Below are 17,912 nucleotides of genomic sequence, written 5' to 3' on the forward strand. Positions count from 1 at the left end.
TCGAACCAGTAGGAGATGAAGGCCACGTGAAGGTTGTTGGTGAAGGAGTGTAGTGCGGCGCAACACCAGTGATTCCGGCGCCAACGTGGAACCTGCACAACACAATCAAAATACTTTGCCCCAACTTAACAGTGAGGTTGTCAATCTCACCGGCTTGTTGTAAACAAAGGATTAAACGTATGGTGTGGAGAATGATGTTTGCTTGCAAAGAACAACAGAGAACAATGATTGCAGTAGGTTGTATTTCAGATGTAAAAGAATGGACCGGGGTCCACAGTTCACTAGTGGTGTCTCTCCAATAAGATAAATAACATGTTGGGTGAACAAATTACAGTTGGGCAATTGACAAATAGAGAGGGCATAAAAATGCACATACATATCATGATGACTACTATGAGATTTACTTAGGGCATTACGACAAAGAACATAGACCGCTATCCAGCATGCATCTATGCCTAAAAAGTCCACCTTCGGGTTAGCATCCGCACCCCTTCCAGTATTAAGTTGCAAACAACAGACAATTGCATTAAGTACCATGCGTAATGTAAACAATACAAATATCCTTAGACAAAGCATTGATGTTTTATCCCTAGTGGCAACAACACATCCACAACTTAGAACTTTCTGTCACTGTCCCAGATTCAATGGAGGCATGAACCCACTATCGAGCATAAATACTCCCTCTTGGAGTCACAAGTATCAACTTGGTTAGAGCCTCTACTAGCAACGGATAGCATGCAAGAACATAAATAACATATATGATAGATCAATAATCAACTTGACATAGTATTCCATATTCATCGGATCCCAACAAACACAACATGTAGCATTACAAATAGATGATCTTGATCATGATAGGTAGCTCACAAGATCTAAACATGATAGCACAAGAGGAGAAGACAAACATCTAGCTACTGCTATGGACCCATAGTCCAAGCATGAACTACTCACGCATCAGTCCGGAGGCGGGCATGGTGATGTAGAGCCCTCCGGTGATGATTCCCCTCTCCGGCAGGGTGCCGGAGGCGATCTTCAGAACACCCCGAGGTAGGGTTGATGGCGGCGGCGTCTCAGTAACTTTTCTCGTATCGTGGCTCTCGGTACTAGGGTTTTCGCGACGGAAGGATTCTATAGGCAAAGGGGCAGAGTCGGGGGACGCCCGAGGGGCCCACCCCATATGGCGGCGCGGCCAGGGGTGGGGCCGCACCCCCCTATGGTGTGGCCGCCTCGTGGTCCCTCTTCGTCTCCTCTTCGGTGTTCTGGAAGGTTCCGTGGAAAATAAGACCGTGAGCTTTTGTTTCGTCCAATTCCGAGAATATTTCCTGTGTACGATTTCTGAAACCAAAAACAGCAGAAAACAGGAACTGACGCTTCGGCATCTTGTTAATAGGTTAGTACCGGAAAATGCATCAAAATGATGTAAAGTGTATATAAAACATGTGAGTATTGTCATAAAACTAGCATGGAACATAAGAAATTATAGATACATTTGAGACGTATCAGGTAACGGTGGCCCTGTTGGTTCTTTCGAGGAAGAACATGCAGAGACCTTCACTACTGGCTTCAACTGGCTCGTAGCCATATTCGCTGCAAAGAAAGAACACTCTAACATCTAACTATCGGTGTCCGAGCCGGATTCGCCGGTGTGGTATTGCCTGCGGCACGCTGTGTCGTCGAACACTTTGACGATCATCTCGCCATCACCCTCGTAGAGGAAGGTGAGCTGGCAGCCGGGCTCGAGCTCGAGGTCGCGGGCGAACTTGTCCCACCCCGTGTGCAGGTACATCTTGACCTGCCTGATGCGTGCAGTTGACACACGTCCGTTGGGAACCCCAAGAGGAAGGTGTGATGCGTACAGCAGAAAGTTTTCCCTCAGTATGAAACCAAGGTTATCGAACCAGTAGGAGTCAAGGAACACGTGAAGGTTGTTGGTGGCGGAGTGTAGTGCGGCGCAACACCAGGGATTCCGGCGCCAACGTGGAACCTGCACAACACAATCAAAGTACTTTGCCCCAACGAAACAGTGAGGTTGTCAATCTCACCGGCTTGCTGTAAACAAAGGATTAACCGTATGGTGTGGAAAATGATGTTTGTTTGCGATGAACAGTAAAGAACAAGTATTGCAGTAGATTGTATTTCAGATGTAAAAGAATGGACCGGGGTCCACAATTCACTAGTGGTGTCTCTCCCATAAGATAAATAGCATGTTGGGTGAACAAATTACAGTTGGGCAATTGACAAATAGAGAGGGCATACCAATGCACATACATGTCACGATGACTACTATGAGATTTAATCAGGGCATTACGACAAAGTACATAGACCGCTATCCAGCATGCATCTATGCCTAAAAAGTCCACCTTCGGGTTAGCATCCGCACCCCTTCCAGTATTAAGTTGCAAACAACAGACAATTGCATTAAGTATGGTGCGTAATGTAATCAACACAAATATCCTTAGACAAAGCATTGATGTTTTATCCCTAGTGGCAACAGCACATCCACAACCTTAGAACTTTCTCACATCGTCCTGCATTCAATGGAGGCATGAACCCACTATCGAGCATAAATACTCCCTCTTGGAGTTACAAGTATCAACTTGGCCAGAGCCTCTACTAGCAACGGAGAGCATGCAAGAACATAAACAACACATATGATAGATTGATAATCAACTTGACATAGTATTCCATATTCATCGGATCCCAACAAACACAACATGTAGCATTACAAATAAATGATCTTGATCATGATAGGCAGCTCACAAGATCTAACATGATAGCACAATGAGGAGAAGACAACCATCTAGCTACTGCTATGGACCCATAGTCCAGGGGTGAACTACTCACACATCAATCCGGAGGTGATCATGGTGATGAAGAGTCCTCCGGGAGATGATTCCCCTCTCCGGCAGGGTGCCGGAGGCGATCTCCCGAATCCCCCGAGATGGGATTGGCGGCGGCTGCGTCTCTGGAAGGTTTTCCGTATCGTGGCTCTCGGTAATAGGGTTTTCGCGACGAAGGCTATAAGTAGGCGGAAGGGTAGGGTTGGAGGCGGCGCGAGGGACCCACACCATAGGGTGGCGTGGGCCCCTCCCTGGCCGCGCCGGCCTATGGGTACGGGCCCTCGTGGCCCCACTTCATATCCCCTCCGGTCTTCTGGAAGCTTCGTGGAAAAATAAGACCCTGGGCGTTGATTTCGTCCAATTTCGAGAATATTTCCTTTGTAGGATTTCTGAAACCAAAAACAGCAGAAAACAACAACTGGCTCTTCGGCATCTCGTCAATAGGTTAGTGCCGGAAAATGCATAATAATGACATAAAGTGTGTATAAAACATGTGAGTATCATCATAAAAGTAGCATGGAACATAAGAAATTATAGATACGTTTGAGACGTATCAAGCATCCCCAAGCTTAGTTCCTACTCGCCCTCGAGTAGGTAAACGATAACAAGGATAATTTCTGAAGTGACATGCTATCATAATCTTGATCAATACTATTGTAAAACATATGAGATGAATGCAGCGATTCGAAGCAATGGTAAAGACAATGGTTAAACAACTGAATCATATAGCAAAGACTTTTCATGAATAGTACTTTGAAGACAAGCATCAATAAGACTTGCATAAAAGTTAACTCATAAAGCAATAAATTCTTAGTAGAAAGCTTTGAAGCAACACTAAGGAAGATATAAGTTTCAGCGGTTGCTTTCAACTTCAACATGTATATCTCATGGATAATTGTCAACATAAAGCAATATAACAAATGCAATAGGTAAACATGTAAGAATCAATGCACACAGTTGACAAGTGTTTGCTTCTAAGATAGAAGGAAGTAGGTAAACTGACTAAACATAAAGTAGAAGAATGGCCCTTCGCAGAGGGAAGCATGGATTACTATTTTTGTGCTAGAGCTTTTCATTTTGAAAACATAGAAACAATTTTTTCAACGGTAGTAATAATTCATATGTGTTATGTATAAGACATCCTATAAGTTGCAAGCCTCATGCATAGAATACCAATAGTGCTCGCACCTTGTCCTAATTATCTTGGATTAACATGGATTATCATTGCATAACATATGTTTCAACCAAGTGTCACAAAGGGGTACCTCTATGCCGTCTGTACAGAGGTCTAAGGAGAAAGTTCGCATTGGATTTCTCGCTTTTGATTATTCTCATCTTAGACATCCATACCGGGACAACATAGACAACAGATAATGGACTCCTCTTTTAATGCTTAAGCATTCAACAACAGATAATATTCTCATAAGAGATTGAGGATTTGTGTCCAAACTGAAACTTCCACCATGATTCATGGCTTTAGTTAGCGGCCCAATGTTCTTCTCTAACAATATGCATACTCAAACCATTTGATCATGAAAATCGCCCTTACTTCAGACAAGACGAACATGCATAGCAACTCACATGATATCCAACAAAGGTGTAATAGTTGATGGCGTTCCCCAGAAACATGGTTACCGCTCAACAAGCAACTTATAAGAAATAAGATACATAGCAACATATTCAATACCACAATAGTTTTTAAGGCTATTTTCCCATGAGCTATGTATTGCGAAGACAAAGAATAGAATTTTAAAGGTAGCACTCAAGTAATGTACTTTGGAATGGCAGAGAAATACCATGTAGTAGGTAGGTATGGTGGACACAAATGGCATAGTTTTTGGCTCAAGGATTTTGATGCACGAGAAGTAATCCCTCTCAATACAAGGCTTAGGCTAGCAAGGTTGTTTGAAGCAAACTCAAGTACAAACCGGTACAGCAAAACTTACATAAAAACATATTGCAAGCATTATAAAACTCTACACTGTCTTCCTTGTTGTTCAAACACCTTAACCAGAAAATATCTAGACTTACAGAGACCAATCATGCAAACCAAATTTTAACAAGCTCTATGTAGTTCTTCATTAATAGGTGCAAAGTACATGATGCAAGAGCTTAAACATGATCTATATGAGCACAAAAATTGCCAAGTATCAAATTATTCAAGAAATTATACCAATTACCACATGAAGCATTTTCCGTTTCCAACCATATAACAATGAACGAATCAGTTTTCAACCTTCGCCATGAACATTAAAAGTAGCACTAAGAACACATGTGTTCATATGCAACAGCGGAGCGTGTCTCTCTCCCATACAAAGAATGCTAGGATCCGATTTTATTAAAACAAAAACGAAAACAAAAACAAACAGACGCTCCAAGTAAAGCACATAAGATGTGACTGAATAAAAATACAGTTTCACTAGAGGTGGCCTGATAAGTTGTCGATGAAGAAGGGGATGCCTTGGGCATCCCCAAGCTTAGATGCTTGAGTATTCTTGAAATATGCAGGGATGAACCACGGGGCATCCCCAAGCTTAGACTTTTCACTCTTCTTGATCATATTGTATCATCCTCCTCTCTTGACCCTTGACAACTTCCTCCACTCCAAACTCGAAACAAACTCATTAGAGGGTTAGTGCATAATTGAAAATTCATATATTCAGAGGTGACATAATCATTCTTAACACTTCTGGACATTGCACAAAGCTACTAAAAGTGAATGGAACAAAGAAATCCATCAAACATAGCAAAACAGGCAATGCGAAATAAAAGGCAGAATCTGTCAAAACAGAACAGTCTGTAAAGACGAATTTGTCTGGGGCACTTAACTTGCTCAGATGAAAAAGCTCAAATTGAATGAAAATTGCGTACATATCTGAGGATCACGCACGTAAATTGGCAGAATTTTCTGAGTTACCTACAGACGGGGCTGCTAAATTTCGTGACAGTAAGAAATCTGTTTCTGCGCAGTAATCCAAATCTAGTATCAACATTACTATCAAAGACTTTACTTGGCACAACAATGCAATAAAATAAAGATAAGGAGAGGTTGCTACAGTAGTAACAACTTCCAAGACTCAAATATAAAACAAAAGTGCTTTAGTAAAAAAATGGGTTGTCTTCCATAAGCGCTTTTCTTTAACGCCTTTCAGCTAGGCGCAGAAAGTGTGAATCAAGTAACATCAAGAGATGAAGCATTAGCATTCTTACCAGGGGCCTTGCGCCTACTCTTCTTACTCTTATTCTTACTCTTTGGTTTAGGGAATATATGACCACATCCGGGCGTAGAAGTAAAATTTAGAGTGCCTTTCCCCACATCTATGATTGCTCCCACGAGTTTCAGCAGGGACCTTCCAAGTCCTGTCCCTACACATTCAACAACGAGATAATCAGTGGATACCGTTCTTCCAAGAAAGGTTGTGAACACCCCTTCAGCTATACCCATAGGAATTATAACAGAGTTATCAGTAAGAGTTATTCCTTCTCCTCCTTCAGTAAGTTCCCAAAGTGTCAAAGATTCATAAATTCTTTTAGGCATAAGGCAAAACTCAGACATAATATCACAACGGGCATGAAAAGTTTCACCACAAATAGTAGCTTTAATAGTAGGCACCCACATTGAAGGTTCAAAACTTACTGGAACATAATCATAATATTCGCGAATCTGGTTGTACCCTTCCTTTAAACAAGATATATTTGTCTCGAGGGTATTTAATCTATTATGAATGCTAGCAAGAGATGAATCAAAATTATTAGCGGAGCTAGATGATGTAACCACTTTTCTTATGGCATTAAAAGCTTGATCCCCATCACAGTGAAGAAAATCTCCTCCCACTACAGCATCTAAGGCATATCTATAGCGAAGAATAAGCCCAAAATAAAAGTTACTAAGAAGCAAACTTAGAGTCATTTTAGATTCAGTTTTACTATAAGAATCAAAAATTCTAGACCAAGCTTCTTTAAAACTCTCTTCACCACCTTGTTTAAAAGTAAAGATTGATTCCTCAGGTGATAGAGTAACAACTACAGAACTAGTCATGATAACAGAATAAAGTAAATGCAAGTAACTAATTTTTTTTGTGTTTTTAATATAGAGTACGCAAACAAGATAGTAAATAAAGTAAAACTAGTAACTATTTTTTTTGTGTTTTTGATATAGAGAACAAACAAAGCAGTAAATAAAGTAAAGTAAAGCAAGACAAAAACAAAGTAAAGAGATTGGATGTGAGAGACTCCCCTTGCAGTGTGTCTTGATCTCCCCGGCAACGGCGCCAGAAAAAATCCTTGATGCGTGCAGTTGACACACGTCCGTTGGGAACCCCAAGAGGAAGGTGTGATGCGTACAAAAGAAAGTTTTCCCTCAGTATGAAACCAAGGTTATCGAACCAGTAGGAGTCAAGGAACACGTGAAGGTTGTTGGTGGCGGAGTGTAGTGCGGCGCAACACCAGGGATTCCGGCGCCAACGTGGAACCTGCACAACACAATCAAAGTACTTAGCCCCAACGAAACAGTGAGGTTGTCAATCTCACCGGCTTGCTGTAAACAAAGGATTAACCGTATGGTGTGGAAAATGATGTTTGTTTGCGAAGAACAGTAAAGAACAAGTATTGCAGTAGATTGTATTTCAGATGTAAAAGAATGGACCGGGGTCCACAATCACTAGTGGTGTCTCTCCCATAAGATAAATAGCATGTTGGGTGAACAAATTACAGTTGGACAATTGACAAATAGAGAGGGCTGATACGTCTCCAACGTATCTATAATTTCTTATGTTCCATGCTTGTTTTATGACAATACCTACATGTTTTATACACACTTTATGTCATATTTATGCATTTTCTGGAACTAACCTATTGACGAGATACCAAAGTGCCAGTTCCTGTTTTCTGCTGTTTTTGGTTTCAGAAATCCTAGTAAGGAAATATTCTCGGAATTGGACGAAATCAACGCCCAGTATCTTATAATTCCACGAAGCTTCCAGAACACCGGAGAGGGGCCAGAGGAGAGGCCCAGGGCCACCACACAAGGTGGCGGCGCGGCCCAAGGGGGGGGGGCGCCCCCTGTTGTCTGGCTGCCCCAGACCCCCTCCGACTCCGACTCTCCGCCTATAAAAGCCTTCCTGACCTAAAAACTTCAGAAGAATAAGCCACGATACGAGAAAAGTTCCAGAGCCGCCGCCATCGCGAAGCCAAGATTCGGGGGACAGGAGTCTCTGTTCCGGCACGCCGCCGGGACGGGGAAGTGCCCCCGGAAGGCATCTCCATCGACACCACCGCCATCTTCATCAACGCTGCTGTCTCCTATGATGAGGAGGGAGTAGTTCTCCCTCGAGGCTAAGGGCTGTACCGGTAGCTATGTGGTTCATCTCTCTCTCCCATGTGATCTTTATGTGATCATGAGCTTTGTGATCTAGTTGAATATCATCTATGTGCTACTCTAGTGATGTTATTAAAGTAGTCTATTCCTCCTTCATGATGTAATGGTGACAGTGTGTGCATCATGTAGTACTTGTTATAAGCTATGATTGTGATCTCTTGTAGATTATGGAGTTAACTATTACTATGATAGTATTGATGTGATCTATTCCCCCTTTCATAGTGTAATGGTGACAGTGTGTGCGCTATGTTAGTTCTCGGTCTAAATTGCAATGATCTATTATGCACTCTTAAGGTTATTTAAATATGAACATCGAATGTTGTGGAGCTTGTTAACTCCGGCATTGAGGTGCTCTTGTAGGCCTACACAATGAATGGTGTTTGTCATCCAACAAGAGAGTGTAGAGAAAGTAGTATTTGTTTATTCAGTTATGTGATCAATGTTGAGAGTGTCCACTAGTGAAAGTATGATCCCTAGGCCATGTTTCCGAATAAGTTACACCACAGAGAATTGCTTCCCACGCTAGAAAGCTATTTTCTGGCACCGCTTGTTTACTGTTTTACTGCATTTTTACTTCCCGCAATATTACCACCATCTATACCACCTGTGTTTTACTATCTCTTCGCCGAACTAGTTCACCTATACATCTCACAAGTGTATTAGGTGTGTTGGGGACACAAGAGACTTCTTGTATCGTGATTGCAGGGTTGCTTGAGAGGAATATCTTTGACCTCTTCCTCCTGAGTTCGATAAACCTTGGGTGATCCACTTAAGGGAAAACTTGCTGCTGTTCTACAAACTTCTGCTCTTGGAGGCCCAACACTGTCTACAGGAAAAGAAGCGTGAGTAGACATCAAGCTATTTTTCTGGCGCCGTTGCCGGGGAGGTAAGGTAAAAGGCACTCATACTCCGGTCCCAGGTAACTAAGTTATTTTCTGGTGCCGTTGTGAGTGCTCGAAGCTATTTCCTTTAGATCCTGCAATTGCATCTTTTTGTTTCTTGTTTTTATTTCACTAGTTAGGCATAATGGAAAGCAACTATGAGCTTTTTAAGCTATTTCCTGAGTTAAGACATGGATTGTTTGCTGCGTAAATTAAAAAACCTATGGAATCTTATTTGCATGCTAGTAGCAATGATATTAGTATGAACGCTTTGAACACCATTGTTGCTAATGATATGGAAAATTCTAAGCTTGGGGAAGCTGATTTTGATGAGCATGACATTTTTAGTCCCCCAAGCATTGAGGAGAAAATTTTCTTTGATGATACTTTGCCTCCTATTTATGATGATTATAATGATAGTGGTCTTTTGGTGCCGCCTACTATGGAGAGTAAATTTTATTATGATTATACTATGCCTCCTACACTTGATGAGAACAATAATGATAGCTACTTTGTTGAATTTGCTCCCACTACAACTAATAAAATTGATTATGCTTATGTGGAGAGTAATAATTTTATGCATATAGCTTATGATAAGAATGTTTCATTTGATAGTTATATTGTTGAGTTTGTTCATGATGCCACTGAAAGTTATTATGAGAGAGGGAAACATGGTTATATGCATCTTAATAATATTAAGTTTCCCCTCTTTATGTTGAGAATTTTGAAGTTGCACTTGTTTTGCCTTCCTATGCTTGTTGCATTATGCTTCATGAATTTGTTTATTTACAAGATTCCTTTTCATAGGAAGTGGGTTAGGCTTAAATGTGTTTTCAATTTTCTTCTTGATGCTCTCTTTTGCTTCAACTCTTATTTCTTGTGCGAGCATCATTAAAATTACTGAGCCCATCTTAATGGCTATAAAGAAAGCACTTCTTGGGAGATAACCCATGTTTTTATTTTGCTACTGTTTTGTTGTGTCTTGGAAGTTGTTACTACTGTAGCAACCTCTCCTTATCTTATTTTATTGCATTGTCGTGCCAAGTAAAGTCTTTGATAGCAAGGTTCATACTAGATTTGGATTATTGCGCAGAAACAGATTTCTGTCTGTCACGAATTTGGGCAGAGATCTCTGTAGGTAACTCAGAAAAATCTGCCAATTTACGTGCGTGATCCTCAGATATGTACGCAACTTTCATTCAATTTGAGCATTTTCATCTGAGCAAGTTAAGTGCCTGTGAAAAATTCGTCTTTACGGACTGTTCTGTTTTGACAGATTCTGCCTTTTATTTCGCATTGCCTGTTTTGCTATGTTTGAAGGATTTCTTTGTTCCATTAACTTTCAGTAGCTTTGGGCAATGTCCAGAAGTGTTAAGAATGATTGTGTCACCTCTGAACATGTGAATTTTTGATTATGCACTAACCCTCTAATGAGTTTGTTTCGAGTTTGGTGTGAAGAAAGTTTTCAAGGGTCAAGAGAGGAGGATGATATATGATCAAGAAGAGTGAAAAGCCTAAGCTTGGGGATGCCCCCGTGGTTCATCCCTGCATATTTCAAGAAGACTCAAGCGTCTAAGCTTGGGGATGCCCAAGGCATCCCCTTCTTCATCAACTTATCAGGTTTCTTCTATTGAAACTATATTTTTATTCGGTCACATCTTATGTGCTTTACTTGGAGCGTCTGTTTGTTTTTATTTTTGTTTTGTTTGAATAAAATCGGATCCTAGCATTCTTTGTTTGGGAGAGAGACACGCTCCGCTGTTTCGTATGAACACATGTGTTCTTAGCTTTATTCTTAGTGTTCATTGCGAAGGTTGAACTACTTCGTTTATTGATATATGGTTGGAAACAGAAAATGCTGCATGTGGTAATTGGTATGATGTCTTGAATAATTTGATACTTGGCAATTGTTGTGCTAATATAGATCATGTTTAAGCTCTTGCATCATGTACTTTGCACCTATTAATGAAGAACTACATAGAGCTTGTTAAAATTCGGTTTGCATGATTGGTCTCTCTAAGTCTAGATATTTTCTAATTAAGGTGTTTGAACAACAAGGAGACGATGTAAAGTCTTATAATGCTTGCAATATGATCATATGTAAGCTTTGCTGCACCGTTTTATACTTGAGTTTGCTTCAAACAACCTTGCTAGCCTAGCCTTGTATTGAGAGGAATTCTTCTCGTGCATCCAAATCCTTGAGCCAAAAACTATGCCATTTGTGTCCACCATACCTACCTACTACATGGTATTTCTCTGCCATTCCAAAGTACATTACTTGAGTGCTACCTTTAAAATTCTATTCTTTGCCTTTACAATACATAGCTCATGGGAAAATAGCCTTAAAAACTATTGTGGTGAAGAATATGTACTTATGTATCTTATTTCTTAATAAGTTGCTTGTTGAGCGGTAACCATGTTTCTGGGGACGCCATCAACTTTTACCTTTGTTGAATATCATGTGAGTTGCTATGCATGTTCGTCTTGTCTGAAGTAAGGGCGATTTTCATGATCAAATGGTTTGAGTATGCATATTGTTAGAGAAGAACATTGGGCCGCTAACTAAAGCCATGAATCATGGTGGAAGTTTCAGTTTGGACACTAATCCTCAATCTCTTGTGAGAATATTATCTGTTGTTGAATGCTTATGCATTAAAGAGGAGTCCATTATCTGTTTTCTATGTTGTCCCGGTATGGATGTCCATGGTTGAGATTTATTAAAAATGGGAAATCAAATGCGATTTATCTCCTTGGACCTTTGTACAGGCGGCATAGAGGTACCCCTTTGTGACACTTGGTTGAAACATATGTTATGCAATGATAATCCATGTTAATCCAAGCTAATTAGGACAAGGTGCGAGCACTATTAGTATACTATGCATGAGGCTTGCAACTTATAGGATGTCGTATACATAACACATATGATTTATTATTACCATTGACAAAATTGTTTCTATGTTTTCAAAATAAAAGCTCTAGCACAAAAATAGTAATCCATGCTTCCCTCTGCGAAGGGCCATTCTTTTACTTTATGTTGAGTCAGTTTACCTACTTCCTTCTATCTTAGAAGCAAACACTTGTGTCAACTGTGTGCATTGATTCTTACATGTTTACTTATTGCACTTGTTATATTGCTTTATGTTGACAACTATCCATGAGATATACATGTTACAAGTTGAAAGCAATTGCTGAAACTTATATCTTCCTTTGTGTTGCTTCAATGCCTTCTACTTTGAATCTATTGCTTTATGAGTTAACTCTTATGCAAGACTTATTGATGCTTGTCTTGAAAGTACTATTCATGAAAAGTCTTTGCTATATGATTCAGTTGTCTAGTCATTATCTTTGCCATTGCTTTGAATCACTTCATTCATCTCATATGCTTTACAATAGTATTGATCAAGATCATGTTGGTAGCATGTCACTTAAGAAATTATTCTTGTTATCGTTTACCTACTCGAGGGAGAGCAGGAACTAAGCTTGGGGATGCTTGATACGTCTCCAACGTATCTATAATTTCTTATGTTCCATGCTTGTTTTATGACAATACCTACATGTTTTATACACACTTTATGTCATATTTATGCATTTTCTGGAACTAACCTATTGACGAGATGCCGAAGTGCCAGTTCCTGTTTTCTGCTATTTTTGGTTTCAGAAATCCTAGTAAGGAAATATTCTCGGAATTGGACGAAATCAACGCCCAGTATCTTATAATTCCACGAAGCTTCCAGAACACCGGAGAGGGGCCAGAGGAGAGGCCCAGGGCCACCACACAAGGTGGCGGCGCGGCCCAAGGGGGGGCGTGCCCCCCTGTTGTCTGGCTACCCCAGACCCCCTTCGACTCCGACTCTCCGCCTATAAAAGCCTTCCTGACCTAAAAATTTCAGAAGAATAAGCCACGATACGAGAAAAGTTCCAGAGCCGCCGCCATCGCGAAGCCAAGATTCGGGGGACAGGAGTCTCTGTTCCGGCACGCCGCCGGGACGGGGAAGTGCCCCCGGAAGGCATCTCCATCGACACCACCGCCATCTTCATCAACGCTGCTGTCTCCTATGATGAGGAGGGAGTAGTTCTCCCTCGAGGCTAAGGGCTGTACCGGTAGCTATGTGGTTCATCTCTCTCTCCCATGTGATCTTTATGTGATCATGAGCTTTGTGATCTAGTTGAATATCATCTATGTGTTACTCTAGTGATGTTATTAAAGTAGTCTATTCCTCCTTCATGATGTAATGGTGACAGTGTGTGCATCATGTAGTACTTGGTATAAGCTATGATTGTGATCTCTTGTAGATTATGGAGTTAACTATTATTATGATAGTATTGATGTGATCTATTCCCCCTTTCATAGTGTAATGGTGACAGTGTGTGCGCTATGTTAGTTCTCGGTCTAAATTGCAATGATCTATTATGCACTCTAAGGTTATTTAAATATGAACATCGAATGTTGTGGAGTTGTTAACTCCGGCATTGAGGTGCTCTTGTAGCCCTACACAATGAATGGTGTTTGTCATCCAACAAGAGAGTGTAGAGAAAGTAGTATTTGTTTATTCAGTTATGTGATCAATGTTGAGAGTGTCCACTAGTGAAAGTATGATCCCTAGGCCTTGTTTCCGAATAAGTTACACCACAGAGAATTGCTTCCCACGCTAGCAAGCTATTTTCTGGCACCGCTTGTTTACTGTTTTACTGCATCTTAATTTACTTCCCGCAATATTACCACCATCTATACCACCTGTGTTTTACTATCTCTTCGCCGAACTAGTTCACCTATACATCTGACAAGTGTATTAGGTGTGTTGGGGACACAAGAGACTTCTTTTATCGTGATTGCAGGGTTGCTAGAGAGGAATATCTTTGACCTCTTCCTCCCTGAGTTCGATAAACCTTGGGTGATCCACTTAAGGGAAAACTTGCTGCTGTTCTACAAACCTCTGCTCTTGGAGGCCCAACACTGTCTACAGGAAAAGAAGCGTGAGTAGACATCAAGGGCATAACAATGCACATACATGTCACGATGACTACTATGAGATTTAATCAGGGAATTACGCCAAAGTACATAGACCGCTATTCAGCATGCATCTATGCCTAAAAAGTCCACCTTCGGGTTAGCATCCGCACCCCTTCCAGTATTAAGTTACAAACAACAGACAATTGCATTAAGTATGGTGCGTAATGTAATCAACACAAATATCCTTAGACAAAGCATTGATGTTTTATCCCTAGTGGCAACAGCACATCCACAACCTTAGAACTTTCTGTCACTGTCCCAGATTCAATGGAGGCATGAACCCACTATCGAGCATAAATACTCCCTCTTGGAGTTACAAGTATCAACTTGGCCAGAGCCTCTACTAGCAACGGTGAGCATGCAAGAACATAAACAACACATATGATAGATTGATAATCAACTTGACATAGTATTCCATATTCATCGGATCCCAACAAACACAACATGTAGCATTACAAATAGATGATCTTGATCATGATAGGCAGCTCACAAGATCTAACATGATAGCACAATGAGGAGAAGACAACCATCTAGCTACTGCTATGGACCCATAGTCCAGGGGTGAACTACTCACACATCAATCCGGAGGCGATCATGGTGATGAAGAGTCCTCCGGGAGATGATTCCCCTCTCCGGCAGGGTGCCAAGGCGATCTCCTGAATCCCCCGAGATGGGATTGGTGGCGGCTACGTCTCTGGAAGGTTTTCCGTATCGTGGCTCTTGGTAATAGGGTTTTCGCAACGAAGGCTATAAGTAGGCGGAAGTGTAGGGTTGGAGGCGGCGCGAGGGACCCACACCATAGGGCGGCGCGGGCTCCCTGGCCGCGCCGGCCTATGGGTAAGGGCCCTCGTGGCCCCACTTCGTATCTCCTCCGGTCTTCTGGAAGCTTCGTGGAAAAATAAGACCCTGGGCGTTGATTTCGTCCAATTCCGAGAATATTTCCTTTGTAGGATTTCTGAAACCAAAAACAGCGGAAAACAGCAACTGGCTCTTCGGCATCTCGTCAATAGGTTAGTGCCGGAAAATGCATAATAATGACATAAAGTGTGTATAAAACATGTGAGTATTAGTTAACAGTATAATGGAACGAGTTAGGAGCTCTCACAGCACTTTGGAAACCTGTACCGTCCGATCTTCACATCTATTGGTCTATACATCAACTTAGCGTTATACGGGCCAGCGTTCCTTACCGGGCTGCTACTCCAGAAATTGACTTCGGTAGCTCCTGGTTATTTGGGCCTCGCTGCAACCCATCATATTAAACGATCCACGAGCCCAAAAGAAATCCACTTCGTTGCCTTTCTCCCCACGACTCCACAAGACCGCTGGCGCTCACGATCCCAAACGGCGGCGCCTCCTCCAGGTCTCTACATCGAGTAGCAGCGTCCATTGGAACGCATCCCTGCCCTGGATGCTCGCCTATCTCGCACGACATCAGGCGAGCCCTAGTGCTGTCTCCATGCCCAACCGCGCGGCCAGGGAACCAGTTCGGGCAACCGCCCAGCCATCTCCGTGACGGCAACAAGGCTAGGCAACGGCCACTCCTCCGGCAACCAAGCCCTCTACCAGACTACCACTTTGCCCACCAGGTACCTCTGTACCTCTCCCTCCCCGGTTTCGCCACCGCTATCTGCTATGTGGAGGTGTGAACTCTTAATCGACAAATTTTCGAGGTGTGACATCGGGTTTTTGTGCTGGTTGGGCGGACGATGTGCAATTCTGTGCACAACACAGGCTGCTGGGCACTCAAGATTCTCGTGGTGGCCGTCATGGTATTCTTCGCTAGCAACAACACTGGCCTGCCTAGGCAGTCACAGTCTCACAGACGCAGTAGCACGTGAAATTCGAGGTGTACTGGGACAACCTCCATGTGTGCGACTGCATCAAAATCCATGCCTGATGGCTGATTCCTCCTTTATAATTTAGATTCACTTATCCTTTCAATGCAGAGGATATATGCATGGGAGGTTTCTTTCAGATCGTACAACATATACTTCTGATGTTGTTCAGTTTAAACTGATCCACCATTTTAGTTGGACCTCTGAAAAATACATGCTATGCAATCTATATAAATTATTAGCTGCAACCAGATGTTTGAAAGGATGACTTAGAAACTTATTCATTTTCTTCTTATTCATTGGGAAGCAAATTAATTATAATATCTGAACCATAGCGTGTAAATATCTAATATTATTATTGCATTTGGTAAGCCACTTGGAGTAGTTCTTTCATTTTCTTCTGCATGATCCATTTTACATACTTATCATATAACCCTGCTCAATTCTCTCTGAAAGTTTATTCACACACTGTTACATCATTAATTTCCATGATATCTAGCTTTCTCGGAGTGTATGATATGTACAACATTGCAGATTCAGGGCGTGCAATCTTGTGGCAATTAATTATGTTTATGTTGATCAAATAAAAAGCATCACAAACTAAGGAATCTTTGATATAACTGTGATGGTGTTCTATATTTTTTTTTTTCGAGAACCCGCAGGAGATCTGCGCGCTATTGTATTAAGCTTGAGAAGATGGACGAAAGAAAGTCCCATACAACACCATTACAACTCAGAAGGCGAGCCCTTCTAAGCACCACCAGCTCAGCCGCCACTTTGGGCGATTGAGAATGGCCGAAGGCCGAAACACACTATGGCACTACTCTCACAAACCCACCTCTACAATCTAACCAAGCCCGCCACTCATCCATGATCAAGCTCAGGGTCGCGGCAGCGGTAGATCGGTGCCCCTCAAAAACCCTAGCATTGCGTTCTAACCAAAGGTACCGAAGGGTTAGCATGATGATGGAGTTGGCTTTCTTGCGGTCGACCCGGAGGAAAAGGCCAGAAGCGTTAGACCACCAGTCATTGAGGGTGGCGCCGTGCCCGGGCAGGATGTCGGGAAGACCCAAACGTGCGACGAGGCCAGACCAGACCTCTTGAGCGAAGCTGCACTGCAAGGAGAGGTGATCTAGGGTCTCGTCCGCGGCACCGCATAAGGGGCAAAGTGTATGGGACGGCAGCCCCCTCCGGAGACGCCGATCAGCCGTCCAACATCGCCTCCGCAGAGCGAGCCATGCGTGCATCTTGAATTTGAGAGGAGCAAAGGAGTGCCAAACCAATTGGGCTCCGGTCAGGCCGACGGTGCCATGAAACAACATGCGGTATGCTGTTTTAGAAGAGAACTGGCCATCGCCTCGCCACTTCCAAGTAACCTTGTCCACACCCTCATCGCCATGCCCCTGGAGCGGCACGGCCGCCACTGCAGCCCACAGGCGCAAGTATTGGACCACCACCGGCACCGATAGAGGTCCTGAGATATCGGTGGCCCAGGAGTGGTCGAGGAGGCCGTCCCGAACCGAACGCCGGCGGCGCACAGCCGGCCTCACGAGGGGAAGGAGGTCAGGCGCTATTGCCTCTGCCGTAAGTCCTCCGATCCAGGGGTCCTCCCAAAACAGGATGGACTCCCCGTTTTCAAGCTCAATGCGCACGGAGGCGTTGAAAAGCGCGACGCAGTCCTTGCCGACGTTGACATCGAGGCCCGCCCAAGGTTTCGGAGCGCCAACCTTGTTGAACCACAGCCACCGCGTACGCAAGGCTGTGTTCATGCGACGCAGGTCGTGCAGCCCCAATCCTCCAAGGCCCTTGGGCTGACAAACTAATCTCCAAGCCACCGGGCAACACCCCCCTTTTGCGTCATCAGCGCCAGCCCAAAGAAAACCCCGTCGGATTTTGTCCACCGCCTTGAAGAACCATGGATCAAGGTCAAGTGCGAGTAGCTGATAGACAACAGACGCCCCCATG

This window comes from Lolium perenne, chromosome 7, assembly GCF_019359855.2.
Source record: "Lolium perenne isolate Kyuss_39 chromosome 7, Kyuss_2.0, whole genome shotgun sequence".
NCBI classification, from domain to species: domain Eukaryota; kingdom Viridiplantae; phylum Streptophyta; class Magnoliopsida; order Poales; family Poaceae; genus Lolium; species Lolium perenne.